This window comes from Marmota flaviventris, chromosome 12 (genome assembly GCF_047511675.1).
Source record: "Marmota flaviventris isolate mMarFla1 chromosome 12, mMarFla1.hap1, whole genome shotgun sequence".
Classification (NCBI taxonomy): Eukaryota; Metazoa; Chordata; class Mammalia; order Rodentia; family Sciuridae; genus Marmota; species Marmota flaviventris.
Window position 1 is genome coordinate 44,926,482 of NC_092509.1, and position 17,113 is coordinate 44,943,594.

Here is a 17,113-nt window from a genome sequence, read left to right on the forward strand (position 1 = left end):
ACATTTCAATTTAAAAGCCTATAGCATGTAAACCATGGTTGACATGAAAAATACCCAGTAGGGTCTCAAGGTCACCCTTGTACATACTCTGCCCATCAACCTCTGTTAATGAGGTAAGGAGGTAGGGGTGGGTCCAGGCTGAATGTAGTAGATGACCTTGCTCTCATCATTTAGGTAATATCTCCTGGGCACATGTTACCAAGGTGGATCTTCAAGTATGAGCAGCTTCTTTTTACTGTTAAAACTTTCTCAGACCCGTCCCTCTCTCCCTGCCACATGCCAGTGGTTGCACTTTTAATAAGACATTTACAATGTCAAAACCTTAAGATGAATTCAGTTACACACCTAACAATTTACACTTTATAAGTCATGGCCTTTAAGAGCATTTAAAGTAATTGTGCATTTGTGAGACATCATTTAGCCTGCAGAAAATGCTTAGAACAACATAAATTCCTTGACTCCCTTGTGAGTAAAATGCATATGAGTGAAGTCAGACTGTGCCATATTTGCACACATGGGCAGCCTTGTGCTGTCCCTGTGTGGGCACAGAAAGACTCTGCTTTTGGCTGCATGGATGCTCACTGATCCTCAGGATTCAGGAGCCCCAAAACACAAAGTCAACTTGACAAACGGTCACTATAGTATTATTCTCCTCTACACACACTTACCTATAGGGGATACACTTTAAGACCCCCAGTGAATGTCTGAAACTGCAGATAGTATTGAATTCTGTGTATTTGATAGCTCCAACATCAGAAGCTAAAAGGAGGGTAACATATAAGTGACTAACAGGAGGGTAGCGTATATAGCATAGGTATGCTGGACAAAACGATGACTCAGCAAAGTGGAACTGTGTGAGGTTTTATCACCTCAGTACATCATACAATTTAAAACACAAAGAGTTTATTTCTGGAATTCTCCATTCAGTGTTTTTGGACCATGCTGGGCACAAGTAAGGAGACCATAGAAAATGAAATAATGAACAAGAGGGGACTACTTTATAAGGAGATGCCAAAAAAAGTTGCTAAGCAGTGCTAAAAGAAATGACTCTTGGGTAGAAACAGCAATAAAGAAACTCAGGAGAGAGAGAGACTGAGATAGATACAGAGATACAGATAGAGATAGAGAACACACACTACAATTATTGTGCCCAAACTTCCAACCCTGTGTAGTGGCCAAAATATGGAATAAACGAGAATTGACGGAGGACAATGCACCTCAGAAATCACAGCTTCCTTCTGAGTCTCTTCAAGTTAAGAATAAGAAATGAAAACTAGGTCACACTAGTAAAAGGATTTTGCAAGATCAGATGACATTAAATTATTAAACTATATCTTAAGGGAAAGAATGTCTGTAACCCTAAAAGTTAAATGTTGTGTTTACATCCCTGACATTTCTGGCAATGTGACAAATGTCCTTAAAGATTTACATGCTCAGATAGAAGCCATGTCCTCAGCAACTTTGTCATGGAAACAATATCTTAGCTCCTGGTTCTTGGCACTTCCTGGTAGAAAACATTGTTAGTCTTTGTCTTTGCCATCATACTCATTGGCATATTCCTGTGCTATGGCATTTATTGCTGCATCAATATGGTTCCAGTACTAATGAATTCTTGTTTCTCTTATAGACCATCCATCACTCAAATGGCCCTCCAGCCTATTACTTCTCAATCAGACGTCTATCATGGACCACTCGATAGACCCGATTTTTAAAGGGGGACTCCAAACTGCTTGCCCCACATCGTCCCTTTTCAGCCTGAAGAAGCCAGAAAGATCTTCTTCGCCCCCCTTCCTTACAGCAGTAAGGAGTTCCCAACTTAGAGGGGGGAATGAAGCCAGATTTAAAGTTAGGTAGTCAGTGTAGTTAGATAAATCCGGGTCTAATATCGAGTGAAATCTAAAATGGAGACCATGCGGAGAATGACTCAGGGAAAACACAGGACAACTCATGGAAGTCCCGAAAAGGCCCTAGGCCAAAGTCCACCTCAAAGAAATGTTAATGAACAGCCCCCAGCAAAAAGGTGCTGACTCAGAAGTCCTTCCTGACCAGATTACTTCTTTGGCCCACCTGTATCCCACTCCTCGGTCCTTCCCACCTACATTCCATCACTGAAAGAACTATAAAAAGGGGAGACAACATCCCTTCCACGGATTCCACCTCTTGGGTCCCCTTCTTCCTCCGGGAGAAGTCTTTTCTGCTGTCCTTTAATAAACTTCTAATTTCTACTCTGAAAAAAAAAAAGAAAACTAGGGCTGGGGCTGGGGTTCAGCGGTAGAGCGCTCACCTAGCATGTGTGGGGCCCTGGGTTCAATCCTCAGCACCACATCAAAATAAAATAAAGATATTGTGCCCATCTACAACTAAAACATAAAATATTAAAAAAAAAAAAGAAACAAAAACAGAACTGTTAACATGTAAAAAGAAGTAACCTGAGTCAACATATGTGAATATCAATGCACACTTCTGAGGCTACTCAGCCACTGGCCATTAGTCCAGGAAATGTCATAAAACTGGTTCTTACTGTCATCTGAGTTTGAATCATTCTTTGGACAGGTTCCTAGTACTTAGCAGCTGGAGAGTGTGACATACTCATGAAAAACACCCATCTTCAGAGTATTGGGGGGGGGGGGTTAATAACAATAGCCACAGCCACAAATACTTATGGAGCAAGCAATACTTGCCAGGCAAGTATACATTTTAACAACAAATCACCACCACTAGATACAATTATCATCTCCCTTTGTACAGAAAAGGAAAGGCATAGAAACGCTGTCCAATATCTGGTAGGCAGCAAGTAGCAAAACTTGGCTCCAGAATTCTTAGTCTCACCTACAATGCTAGGCATCTCATTGATTAAAAAATAATGTAAAAGCCTTCAGAGATAAAAACCTTTTCATTTGACTCTATACACTTCATAGTATTTCTAAGATAAATCTATATACCTTTTCATAACCATAATCTTTCTGATTTCCCTGCTGGAGCAAAATGGACCATCACCATAAAAGCCCAAACACAGTTATACAGCCTAGACTCAGTGGTACTTTTCTGCTTGGGGAAAAGTAAGAGAAACCTCTCCTTAGATCTTGGAGTAGGGCTCAACCAAAACGTGCAGATGTCCATGAGCCTGGTACCCTTGTACCAAAGCCCCACCATGCATGGTGGTTACCCTTGAGCTTCAGTTTAATTTAATGTACCAAGCCCAAGTCAAACACATGTGCATGTAGCATCTACTGAGGACAAGGCACTACATTATGTTCAGAGAAGGAGAAATGAAACTCAGGAAATAGTGATGTTAAAAATCACTACTAAAATAAAAAGTAATTTGAAGATCTAAGTAGAAGGGATTGAAACACAAAATTGAGGGGAGGAAAAAGAAGAGACATATTCTGAGGTTTCTCTTCCAGGGATGAGTCCTGGAAGGTTAAATCACAGCTCATAGAACTCTCATACTTTGCAGGTAGGAATGCAAAATAGTAAAACCCCTTTGCAAAACAGTGTGGCAGATGATTCTTGTTTAAAAATAAAGTTAAAATATACTTAACATATTAACCAGCCACTCACCTCTAGATATTTACCCCATAAAAAATGAAAATTTGTTTCCATATTCCTGTATGTAAATGTATAAGGAGTTTTATTCATGATTCCCTAATAAAATGCAACAACTCCAAAGTCCTTTAACTGGTGAGTGGATAAACAAACTCTGTATCCACACAATGAAATACTAAACAGCAATACCTAATGTTAACATATGGCCAAATGGACGAATAGCATATGCATTATGCTAAGAGATAGACACCAAGCTTGAAAATCTATGTAGTGTATGATTCCATTTGTACAACATTCTGGAAAAGGCAAAACTATAAGGGTAGAAAAGAACAGTGGCTGCCAGGGGCTCAGGCTAAGTGGAGGGATTGATTGCCAAGGCCACAGGGAAATTTCTAGGATGATGGATACCCGTATCTTGATCACAGTGGTGTTACACCACTGTATGCACTTATCAAATCATAGCTGTATATGAAAATGGGTGAATTTTCCTATATGCAAATTACACATCAGTAACTCTGACCTTTTTAAAAAGCATCTCAGCAATCAAACCAACAGGATTATCTCATGGATGAGGGCTATTACCTTCTACAAGGTTCAACAAACCATGTACCTAACTTCCTTTATTAATTTCTACCCCCAATTTCTTCACACACTGCATTTATAGTAAGAGTATAATCTCTGTGTGATTAGTGAATAATTTTGCTCTATGTGTGTTTTAGTCAGCTTTTTCGCTGTTGTAACCAAAGGATTTGACAAGAACAATTTTAGAGCTGGAAACGTTTATTTGGGGCTCATGGTTTCAAAGGTCTCAGTCCACAGATGGCCAACTTCATTGCTCCTGTGCCCAAGAAAAGGCTGAACATCATGGTCGAAGAGTGTAGCAGAGGAAAGTAGTTTAGAACATGACAATCAGAAAGCAGAGAGAGACTCCTCCACTCACCCGAGACAAAATATAATACCCTAAAGGCTCAACGTCAGTGACCCATCTGCAGTTACCCCCCAGTTAATTGACTCAAGTGGATTAATGTACTGATTAGGTGAAGGCTCTCATAACCCAATCATTTCACCTCTGAACTTTCTTGCATAGTCTCACACATGAGCTTTTGGGGGACACCTAATATCTAAATCATAACAATATGCTCCTACCATGACATTCCTCCACACACCCAAAGTGAAGAGGCCAACTGATTACAGACTGAAACTTCCAAAATTGTGAGCCAAAATAAACCATTTATCTTTATAAGTTTATTATCTCAGGTATTTGTTACAGTGATGGAAAGCTGAATAACATACTCCATTAGTGAACCTTCCAGGAAACAAAGATTTCCAGCAAAGTTAATAAAAGTTACAAAGCTTATAGAATATACCAGAGTATTTTGAAATCCTATTTAACCTTTGCTAAAACAAAAGAATGTCAACAAAATGGCAGAGTATGACTATTCTTTACTATATTTCCATTATTAATTAATTATTGGGAAGGAGAAGTCAAATTATAAGAATCTTAATTGACTTACTTGTTAAAATCTTTTAGGCAAACCCTGACAAAATCCATTCGAAGCATTCATCTGCTTTACAGATTATTTTCTTCAGTTGCCCTAAGATTGGTATACTGAAAAAGCTCTTTTGAGTTTTTTGAAGTTGCAGCTTACCTAAAGAGAAGCCAGAAATAATATACAAATGCACAAGCACATCAAGTTTGATTCCTGTAAGTTGGAGAGAGGTGCAGTTGCAGGAGAGCCAGCAAGGCTCAGCTTCCACATAGTGGGATGTTGTACACATCCCAAAATCACATCTGTTTTGTCCAAGACAAGATTTGTGCCCAGTATTCAAAACACAAGGAAAAGTTTAAGTTGTTTTGATTGGAATAACTGTAGCCTGCTAACATGCGCTTCTTCCAGGAAGCTATCGACTTCCATCTTTTCCTCCCTCTTTCCCCCAATTCAACCTTAAGAGCAACAGCAGAATCCAATGGGAAACCAGATCAAAACACACCTCAGAACACCAGGTCCAGGGACCTCCAGAGACAACAGGCCCAACATCAATTTTCATCTTTTCCTAGTGCACAGGAATGTTTCAATCCAGTTGGAACCATCCAAACTTGAAACCAACTTATAAACTTCATCTGCTTTTCATTTCTTAAAAGTTTTACTTAAAAGAATTGGTTCCCCAAAGTAATCTTAACTCATCCACCTCTCCATTACCAGCCAAGAGAGAAATCCTCTAGTCACTTAGGGCCAGTATAGGTGACTTAAATGGCTTCCCAGTATTTCCTTTTAGCTACTTTTTTGAAGCTCTTTAATGTTTTTCTACTTTTCCTATCATACCATAACTTAGTATATTTACTCTTGGAATGATCTGCCCTTAAACAATTTCACTCTTCTGTACTGAAGGATTCTTACTCAACTCTGAATTCAGTAACTTTTCCCACAGTATCAAGTATTAAAAGCAGATTTTTCTGGCTTGTTGTTTAAGGTGTCAAGACATATTCTTTTTTTTCTTATCTGGACTTGGGACTGCCCTTCACATAGCCCCTTCTTGTACACTAACCAGCTGTTTCTGCCTTCCACAAGACAGCCAGATCAAGGCTTAATACTCTAGCCTTCTGCTGGGTCATCTATCCATATATTTACCTTATTTCTTCCCAACGGTCCCAGACATATCATCCCTATTCTTATTTTTCAAAAACCTCAGAGTTAAAACACACATACCCCCGCAATGTCAAACCCTCTGCCAAGACTAGATTACTGTGGTTTTCTTCTTGGACTCCATTATAATGACCTAAAGATGTATTATATCTAGATTCTTAGAGGTCTGTTAAATATTAATCATGATGATGTGAAATGCTGGGAAATTGGGTCATTCTGAATTTCCATTATTAATCCAGTCTGCTATATCATTTCTCTGTGAGGTTCTAGAATACAGTCTTAAACAGACACTGATTAAAACTCTCAGTTGTCAACTACTCATTTGAGAAGCCAATGAAACCTATAGGTTCCCTCTTGAGAAAATTTTAAAACAAAATAGTATCCATCTATAATTGCTATTCTAGAACAGGGGCCAGCAAACTGCATCCCATGCGCAGATCTAGCCCTCTGCCAACCTTTGTCAATAAAGTTTTACTGGAACATAGCCATGCTTGTTCATTTCCATATTACCTATGGCTTTTTTCATGCTACCATGGAAGAGCTGAATGGCTGTGACAGGGACTATATGACCCTCAAACATGGAAACACTTAAAATTCTGGCCCTTTACAGAAAAGCTTTAACAACTGCTCTAGAGCTTTAAAGCCAAAGACATCTATGACAATGATTATAAAAATTCCACCCCGTGTAGTTTTGCACAGTTATTTAATTAGAATATTATTTTCCACAGGGTACATTTAATTAACAATTACCCACAAAAGAGTTTAGCCCAGTGCTTGGTATTCACAGTTAACACTGGCTATTCCACATTCTCATTATCTACTTGCTTGTGTGTCTTCCCATCTAAAATGTGGCTTCCTCTAGGGTAAATGCCAATCTTATTTACCTTTTTCCCCCCAGGGCCTGGCACATACCACAGTGTTGGTAAAGACTGTTTCAGAGAATAAATGAGTGAAGAAATACATCAACACTAGAAATATCTTAATTCTAAAAGGTGTCACACAAACAACATTAATAATATATTTAATAAATAATATCAGGATTTTCCAAACTGAGTTTCACACATAATAAACACAATTTTTTCCATTGGTTAAAGGTCCCATTTTGCTATATGTCATAGCAGTTGTCTTGAACAAGCTAAGAACAGGTTAACACATGTAGACACCAAGAAGTTCCTAGGTCTTAAGGAAGTACAGGTTGTGTATCCCTTATCCAAATGTCTTGGGACTGTTTCAGATTTCAGATTGGATTTGGAATATATATATACGAGATATACTGAGAATTGGACTCAAGTCTAAACACAACATTCATTTATATTTCATGTACACTTTACACAAATGGCTTGAAGATAATTTTACACAAATTTTTAGTGTGCTTATATTTTCACTTTGACCTATCTCCTGAGGTCAGATGGGGAATTTTCCACATGCAGCATCAAGGTGGTACTTAAAAAGTTTCAGATTTTGGAGTATTTGAAATATTAATTTTCAGATTAGGGTTATTTAATCTGCAAAAATGATTTTTGTTTCAAGCCACCTTAAATTCTCTAACCAAACCTCTCACTTTTGAATGAAAATGCAAAGTGTGATATTCTGTGTGTACAAGAGCCTGAGTTGAACATTTCTAATAATAGTGATACACTTAAGCATAAATTAGTTTCTCTGAAAAAACAATTGCTTTGTTTTTTCATAAATTTGGCTAAAGAGAGATTCATGTGCTCAAACATAAACAAGTCAGGTACTGATCTAAGCAGTGAGGAACCAACAGTGAAGAAATCAAGTTCCTTTTACGATGCTAGTGAAATAAATTAGCTTAAAAAATCTCAAAATTAATTCTGACAAGATTCTTCTTGGTGTTATTTGTTCCAAAGAATTTTCCATATTGTATTACATAAATAACTAAGAGGGTTTCATATTTCCAAAAATGGAGACAGGTTTCCACATTGGATTGTTTACTATAACTTGCTGTAACAAATTACTACACATATGTTGGCTTAAAATAACACATATTTATTATTTTATAGTTCTGGAAGTTACAAGTCTGAAATGGGTCTCATTAGGCTAAAAATGAAGGTATTGGCAAGGCCACATTCCTTCTGGACCTCTAGGGGAGAATCCATTTTCTTGCCTTTTCCAGCTTCTGTGGGTAGGGAGGTGCAGGATTTGGGGGGGTCCTGCATTCCTTGGCTCATGGCCCCTTCCTGTATATTCAAGGCAGCAATGGCAATGGAGATTGTCATCACATGTCATCTTGACTCCGAGGAGGAGGACAGTCTGGTGATCACATTGATGCCACTTGGAGAACATAGCATGCTCTTCCCCATCTCAAACACAACTGGTCCACAACTTTAATTCCTAATTTCCATGCAATCCAACATATTCACTTTTTATGGACTAGGCCATGGATGTCTTTCATGAGAGTGTGGAGAGAGAAGATTCTCCCTACCACATATATCTTTGTAGCAATCAGGCCCATAAGCCCAGGTCACATACCTGATCCCAATGGGAAACTTAAAACAGCAAGATCTCTAGAAAGCAGTCCCCCCACCTGCTAGGATTTACTCCTACCCAGAGCAGTCCCCCTGCACTTCAAAGAGCACACACCTCTGCTCTGCTTCCAATTCCACCACAGCAAGTTGCTACTTCCAGCTCATCAAGCCATGGTATCTCCTTGTCCTCAACTCTTTTAAATCATAATGATTTTTCTCCTAGTCATACACCGTATAAATGGAAAACCCAATCCCTTTCCTCCATTCTCCTATTCTGGTAAGGGATGTAACCCCCCTTCCCCAAGTGACACACAAAAAGATGTGCTCATTGTAGTAAAGGTATAGTTATTTATGTTTTGCTGTTTGGTCTGTATTACCTAACCATACATTTATTCATTCATTCTTCTATTTTTAAGTTCAAAGGATAGTGTGTGTGTGTGTGTGTGTGTGTGTGTGTGTGTGTGTTTGCATATGATACAAACTCCTTGAGAGCAAAGACTTTTTTCCCTCTTTTGGTGCTGAGGACTGCACCCAGGACCTCATGTATGCTGAACATATGCTTTACCACTGAGCTACATCAAAAGCCCCCAGAAGAAAGACTGTTTAACTTGATAAACACAGAAACTTGGTGATCACTGGTCATCTCACCCCCATGCAGAAAGCTTATGAAGCAGTCCTTGATCATGATAATAAAGTAAGGATGTTTCTAGGACAGTCTGTGCACAGAGTTTTGCAAAGATTTCCTCTTGTTCAAACTAACTGGAGAGAATAACTAAGGATTTGGCCAGCTCTGGCCAAAGGGAGGTCACTCTGGGTCCTGAGCTATCACCTTGGGGAGAAGCTGGCTCTTGGAGTACTGAGCTGGGTTTTGGTTTAGGGGAATCAGGGCCAACTCTTCTGTTTTTGACAACAGCCTTTAGCTACACAGAGGGCTACATTTCAGTTGGCATCGGCCTAGGGTACAATGCCCATTTGGCCATATGGAGCAGATTTTCCAGCTCTCTGTTCCTACTGGCACATGCTTGTGACCCTTGGGCTTGGAAGCATCTAGTGACAGCTAGCCCTAGTAACACAAGAGTTCTTTCGAGGTCATTGGAACTCATCCGTCCAGTGGAGATCACTTACCTTAGGCACATTTCAAACTAAAGGTGAACATAGTATAGAGAAAAACCATTTGTACAAAGAGAAATAACTGAATAGAGCAGTAATTTATTCCCTGGGGCCTAGAGAGGTCTGGGGGATGTTGAAACCCCAATGCTTCTGCTATCGCCCTTCTCCTACAGTGTAGCATGATCTAGGTAGAAGGCATAGCCATCTCCTAACATTGGATTTCTTGCAACAGCTCATATATTAAATTAAAACACCTGGGTTTACAGTCATTCATAAGCAGTTAAGGGAACTAACTTACTCCACTAATTTCAAAAATTCTCCAATGTGGTGGGAAATACATATTGCACATCTTCATGAGAATAGCAGCAGTAGTTGGTGAAGCCATTGAGGTCATGGTTTAAGAAACAGTTGGAACTTCAGTCTATAGACTTTATTCCTCTCAGTGGCACCCAGGAGTTCTTTATTAAATATTTTGCTATGAAAACAATAACCTAAAACAAAAAGTACCAAGTACAGATTGGAAGACCTAAAGATGAAGAATCAAAAAAGGCAACCACTTCCTAAATACCTATGCTTTCAGTATGATGCTAGAAGTCAGGGATCCAGTCCCACCTTAGCAAAAGTCTGTTTGGTTGAGATCAGCATCCAAAACATACAGCATGGCAATGCTCTAACAGTTTTGTCTACCTCCCCAGCCCTGCCACAGGTGTACGTGGCCCAGTGGCTTCTAGGAGGAGCCTCTTGAATGACATGTTTAGTGATCATCAGATTTAGCCAGTTGAGAAGGAAGGGGGAAGTCACTCAAGGTACTAGGAACAGTGTGTTCAAGACCATAATGTTGAGACTGAACCTGGTGTTTTCAAGAAGCTCACAGTAATCACATAGTTCTTTTTATGGACTAGGCCATGGATGTCTTTCATGGGAGAGTGGAAAGACAAGGTTCTTCCTACCACATATATCTTTGTAGCAATCAGGCCAATAAGCTCAGGCCTTGTACCTGATCCCAGTGGGAAACTTGGAACAGCATGTGGTACCCAGGGAGGGGTGGAGGATGGGAGCCTGCACGGGAAACTCTGGAGATGTCATGCTGAAGGGGCTAGAGCCAAAGATGTACACTGTAAAAAGTGCATCATGTGTTAAGAAGTGTGATGGAGTTCAGTGCAAATCAAGAATAACAAGGAGGGGCTGGGGTTGAGCTCAGTGGTAGAGCGCTTGCCTAGCATGTGTGAGGCACTGAGTTCAATACTTAGCACCACATAAAAATAAATAAAATTAAGGTATTGTGTCCATCTACAAATAAAAATATTAGAGAGGAAAACTTAGAAAAAAAAAGAATAGCAAGGAAAGAGGGAAGGAGGAAGGAAGAAGGGGAGGAAGGAGAGAGGAAGAAGGTGGTGGCCTGTACAGCACACCTGCTGGCCTGGCCTTACAAACTGTTGGCACAGGGACAGAAGAAGGTGAGGCTGTAAGGAGCACAGGGCACCACAGTATAGCAAAGAGGTGTGTCTCCCCTGGAGGGTGAGGCCAGGAAAGCTGTCATAAGGTGCTGTATTTGCAAATGGCATCGCAGGCAATGGAGCTGAGACTGGGGGACTCTCCCCATGGGCAGGATAGAATTGTGAAGGAGGAAAAGAACATGAGCAAAAGAGGAGGTGATGGATGCAAGGTGTGCAGGAGAGGCAGGAAGACAGGCTGGCAGCAGGTATGAGACCTGGGACGCGCGTTAGTGAATGCTAGATAATGAAGAAGATCCAGCATTTACTAATGTGTCTCGGTCCAAAACCTGACATGCAAGGGCAGGACAGCTCCTAAAGCTGGAATGTAGTGTGACAGACAGAAGACAAAGCGGGGGAGAGGGGAGGGAGGGCTGAGTAGCACTGGTTCCTGGCTTATTCAATTAACACCCTCCTGACTGCCTCAGAATTACATCTCAGCTGACAAGGTAACTGGTAGTGCGCCTTAAAGTCTTTGCACCTAAAACGTCTTTTCCAGAAAGACTTGCTTAGCCTGGAAGCTGAAGAAAAGCCTGCCTCCTTCCCTCCTCCTTCGGATCACTAGGGAAAGGAAGCCAGAAACCAGAACTCCCCTCAGGGCACCTACTCAGAGATGTTATTAGATCATCAGAATGAGCCTGTGCTCTTCCATCACCAGAGTCTTCTCTGCTGCGAAGCTCATGGCGCACACAGCAAGAAAGCTCGGGGCAGCCTCCTCTCCTTCATGGCTTCAGCAGGGCTTAGAAACCAAAGTGCCACCTTAACCCCGTATCAGGGACATTCTACTTCCACGTGACTCACCACACACTTCCTCCCAGACCTGACCAGAGGGGAAGGCTCAGTTGTGACAACCAGCAACCGCCCTTCCTGCTCCCCACCCCCACCCGCAGCCCCTTGCACTGTTTCCTGGGAGGGGCCGGCGAACACAGCAAGTAAAAAGGGCCTGGCATGGACACCAATGCCAGCTCTCGCTTCTGCTTTCCTTCCACATCTCATCTGTCCTTTTGTGCTGGTGACTGAGCTTAACCTACAGTCACCTACACAGTGACAACACAACATCCCTCCCGGGCTCTTCCCAGAGAGAAGCCCATGTGGAGGTGTCACAACCTGAAGTGTGGTGGCTAGTGAATTGGTCCAGGGACCAATTCAGGATGAAAGAAGAGTTCCCATCCCCAGGGAACTTCGGGTTCAGTCAAGGAGCTGCCTGAGTTCATTAAGTAAATGTTCACTGAGCACCTACTATATGCCAGATACTGTTCTAGGGCTTGGCATAAAGTAAAAATAAAACAAAAAGAAACCCTTTTCCCCATGGTGCTCAGATTCCAGTATTGAGTGAGGAGAGAACTTTTCCACACTTTATGAATAAAAGGACTGAGTCAATGACATAAGAACAAAGTGATGTTGCATTGAAAGGGAAGAAGAAAAAGAAATACTTCTTCCTGGAATTATGGAGATGAGGAAAGAGGAGTCTAAAAATTGTGTTAAGAGTTAAATAGAGCTGGGAACATAGCTCAGTTGGAAGAGTGCTTGCCTCACATGCACAAGGCCCTGGGTTCAATCCCCAGCACCACACAGACACACAGAAAAAACTTAAATATGCCTTTTAAGGTTCAAGTATCTATTTTCTTTAAAGGACGGTCACAGGACATTCAAGCATTCTCAGAAACATGGTACTTTATCTCATGTTTAATGACAATTCTCCTATCGCCCCTACAGAATGGTACTTGGGAGACGGCTATGGAGGCAGACACTAGAAATGCAAGGTAGCAGAGCAGGTGGGGTTCAAAGGTCACGATAAGATCCTCCTAACAGGTTTATAATAAACTCATAGTAATGGTCTCCCAAGCTAGCAAAACACACACCTGCTTCAAACTCTTGTCATTTTTTTCTCCTTTGGTAGCTCGTCATAGTCACTGCCCTGATCTACCTTCCTCTCTGAGAACCAAACCCAGGGCCCTTGCCAGGGCCAGCCCTCGATCTCCAGGCCCTTTGGGCTTCCCCTGCTATGAAGAACCCTCCGAGCAGCACTCCACCCCAGTCCTGCTACAGATACACGAAACCATCCTCTAACCTCATGAGGGCTAAGGGCAAGCTATTCAGAAATCGATCTGAGAAGGAAAGTTTTAAAAAGTAGCCCCCAAAGCACAATTGAAGTGCTAATCATTACAAGTGCAATAATCACATTGAATGCCTTGTGTAATTTTTAAAATGCACAAAAACGAAAAACTTTGCTTCCCTTGAGCCACTAGTCAAGTCACTGTATAATGCTTTTTGTTGTTTGGAATGGACCTAGAAATGGACCTCATTTGATCATCTCCCAAATCAGCCAAGCTCCTCTGCTACAACATCCTTGCCAGACAGGTGTGCAGTTTCTATGGCAATAGTTCCATCAATGGAGATCTTCCTCCAGGACAGACAAGCTGTTCATTTGAATGTCTGATATTTCAAAGATTCTCCTTATAGTGAGCTCAATTTAGTTTCTTTTTCTTTTCTTTTCTTTCTTTCTTTTTTTTTTTTTTTTTTTGTACTGGGGATGAACCAAGGGTGCTTAACCACTAAGCAACATCCCAGGCTTTTTTGTTTTTTATTTTAAGTTGCTTAGAGCCTCACTAAGTTGCTGAGGCTAGCCTTGAACTTGCAATCCTCCTGCATCAGCCTCCCGAGCTGCCGGGATTACAGAGGTGAGCCATGATGCCCAGCTTCAATTTGGTTTCTTTATATCCTCTACCCATTGGCTGTAGGACAGATGTGGCTAAATAAGTAGAACAATATAGTAAATATGAGTTTCTTTAACTATAAATCCAATCATTAGACAGAGCAATGGGAAGAAGAGGGGGAAATAAATCAATACTTGGAGAACTGGAGAGCAAGAATTGTGATTGCCCCTAATAACAAAAGATTGTGGATGGATTTTGGAAAGGAGAATCTTTTGGAACAATAATAAGTGAGCTGAGGATGAACCTGGGACTTTGAATGCGATACAGAAGAATTGATGGGTATCCAGGTAAGAAATTCTGCCTGTGGGTCAGGGAGCATTGCTTTGGGATTAGATGGCTGGGAGGGGAGCAGTTCCTGCAGTCCAAAGAAAGAGGTGGTCTTAGGGTGATACCATCAGTTATCCTGGGACTGCAGCGGGGAGGGGAGGTTGGTTAATAAGTTTATCAAATGTATATGAGATTAAGGCCTGGGGTGGGGCTCAGTGATAAAGTGCTTCCATTCTATGCACATGGCCCCGGGTTTGATCCCCGGCACCACAAAAGAAGAAAAAAATATTTATATGATTAAAATGAGCCCCTATGTTTGTAATTCTATATCTTATGTCTTAGAAATTAAATTCTTACATTCTCTTCCCACATGTGAGGATGACATTCAGAATATGCATGAGAGGCAGGCAGAGGGGTGTGGCATTGGAACAGGGTCTGGAGATGCAGTTCAGTGGTAGAGCACTTGCCTAGCAGGTGTGAAAGGCCCTGGGTTCCATCCCCAGCTCCCCTACCCTCAAAAAAAGAGACAAGAAAAGAAAGAAAGATAGGAAAGAAGTAAGGAAGGGAGAGAGAGAGAAAGAGAAATAAACAGAGATGACTGTTTAGACAGGTTAACACCTTAAACCTCTGGTAAACCTAGCTGACAAGGCTTACTTAAGAAGAATATATTGTTGTTGTTTATTAAATACATCGCATATAACTAAAACACAATAGTACCGGATACGTTTTTGTAAGAGAAAACATCCCACACTCATAGTTGCTACTATTGTAGACAGTCTCCCCCAAGTACTGCAAACACATTCTAAAATCCTCAACAATTACCTTTTATTCTGTTAGTTGAAACTCAAAAGAGAATTCACGGTCCCTTCCTGGAGTTCTCCTTTGGATTTAGAAAATCGCCAATCTCCAAGGTAGCTAGGACCTAGGAGGCAGAAAAGGTTTTAAAGATTATAGGATGTAACTTTCAAAGTTGAACTATACACATGTGTGAGATGGGATTAACTGGTATAAGTCAACCTCTGAAAACAACAGACTGTCTCCTACTTTATCAGTATCCCTTATTGCCCTTTGACCTAGCCTAGCAGAATTTGAAATTGACATACCATTTCTATAAATCTCTAGTTTTTAAATTAATATTGTGTTGCTGGGAACGAACCCAGGGTCTTATGCATACTAAGCACATGAAGCACATGCCTTACCACTGAGCTACATCCCCAGTCTGTATTTGCTCATTGCCCTTTGACCTAGCCTAGCAGAATTTGAAATCGACATACCATTTCTATAAATCTCTAGTTTTTAAATTAATATTGTGTTGCTGGGAATGAACCCAGGGTCTTATGCATACTAAGCACACGCCTTATCACTGAGCTACATCCCCAGCCTGTATTTGCTCATTTAAATTATGACTAAAATTGCCTTGATTGAATCCACTTCAACTTGGCTTCACTTGAAACATTTGTTATTAGCTACTGCAAAAAAACAAATTACCCTTATTTCTGCAATGCATAGTTCCCATTCTTGCCCAATACCCACCTCGGTCCTGTGGCAAGCTATGTGAAATAAGCATTGCAAATAGTTCACCCACATATGCAGAGGAAGCAATGACATACACACCCCGAAGTAGATGCGCAGTAAGAAGGCGAAAGTGTCAATTACCTTCCTTTATCTGAGTAAGAGGTGGCAAATCTAATTATAACGGATGAACAAACTATTTTCCCCCAAGGGTGCATTGAAAATTTCCAAGATCTTGAACAAAAATGAAAAGTGCTGTATTTTTTAATAATGTAGTATTAGCTAATTCAGTTTGTGGATGCTTTACCGCTGTGAGCCCATCTGCTCCTGGAGACTGTCTCCCCTCTGAGGATGACTGCTTGCTTTCCTCCCTGGATGAGCCTGCTGCTCCTGCAGTGCAGCTTCAAAAGCCAAAGGTCACCAATCTTCCCAGATGATCAAACGCTAGGTGTACTACGGCAGGGCCAGCCAAGCAACTGAGGATAGATACCCCTCAGAGCTCCACCTGGGCTTCTGTCTTGTCATCTTCCTCCTGGACACCCCAGGATCTCCATGTGCCCTGCTTGGCAGCAGAATGAGATAATGTTCTTGCAATTTCCCTTTGTTCCTCCCTCTGCTTCACTTAAACACGCGCTTGCCTTAGTTTGTTTCTTCCTGTTTACAGCAGCAACAAAAGGCATACAGAAATGCACACACAACTGTGCTCCAAGTCGGAGAAGCTCTTTTTAAAAAATGGTCTACCTTCAAAGAAATCTTAGTAACATGGCCAACCCCCCCCCCCCAAAAAAAAACCTCAAAGTATTAAGATGTTGCCCAATGGACGGGATATATTTATTCATTTATGTTACAACTCCTCTACTCAGTGGACTATCAGCCATTGAAAATGAAGCAGAAGAAGACATTAAGACTGCAATACATAGCAAACACTCGTGAAATACCACCAGCAAATGGCAGAATTTAAAACTACCAAAGTGCTGATTACAGCTTTGCCAAAAGCATGATTATGAATGGATGAAACTATTGAAATTATAAAACATGTGTGTTTGTATGTGTGTGTGTGTGTGTGTGTGTACAAATAACCAAAAGAAGGACTTGGTTCATGTCTGCTGAGTTCAAGGATTCTATGAAAACAGAATGATATCACTCTTGATAGGTGTAACATATCCAACAATTTAGAACAGGATGCTGTGAATAGAAAATATAAGTAAATGTAGGTCAAAGAAAGTAAGTGATCCATCCTTGATCGGACTCATGGTCAGGGTCTCCCCACTCATATAACCTCTATTTAAATAGAGCACTTGATGATGGATTCCTACAAAAAAATTAGGGGTTCTCAT

At 40.9% G+C, this 17,113-nt stretch overlaps 1 protein-coding gene across 9 annotated transcripts in view; it reads right to left on the reverse strand.

The window, feature by feature from the left end:
- The window catches only part of Svil (supervillin), a 232,250-nt gene that overhangs the window by 177,661 nt on the left and 37,476 nt on the right, over positions 1–17,113 (reverse strand). For 2 of the 9 annotated variants that reach the window (XM_071599934.1, XM_071599929.1), the window contains exons 1-2: positions 16,084–16,338; positions 15,087–15,186 (exon numbers count right to left, since the gene is read on the reverse strand). The exons of 1 other annotated variant lie outside the window; for it this stretch is intronic. The gene's annotated coding sequence lies outside the window, so the exon portion shown is untranslated. Of the gene's footprint in view, positions 1–15,086; positions 15,187–16,083; positions 16,339–17,113 lie in introns of those variants that run through there. 6 more of the 9 variants (XM_071599935.1, XM_027928427.2, XM_071599937.1 and 3 more) reach the window with 3 other exon arrangements.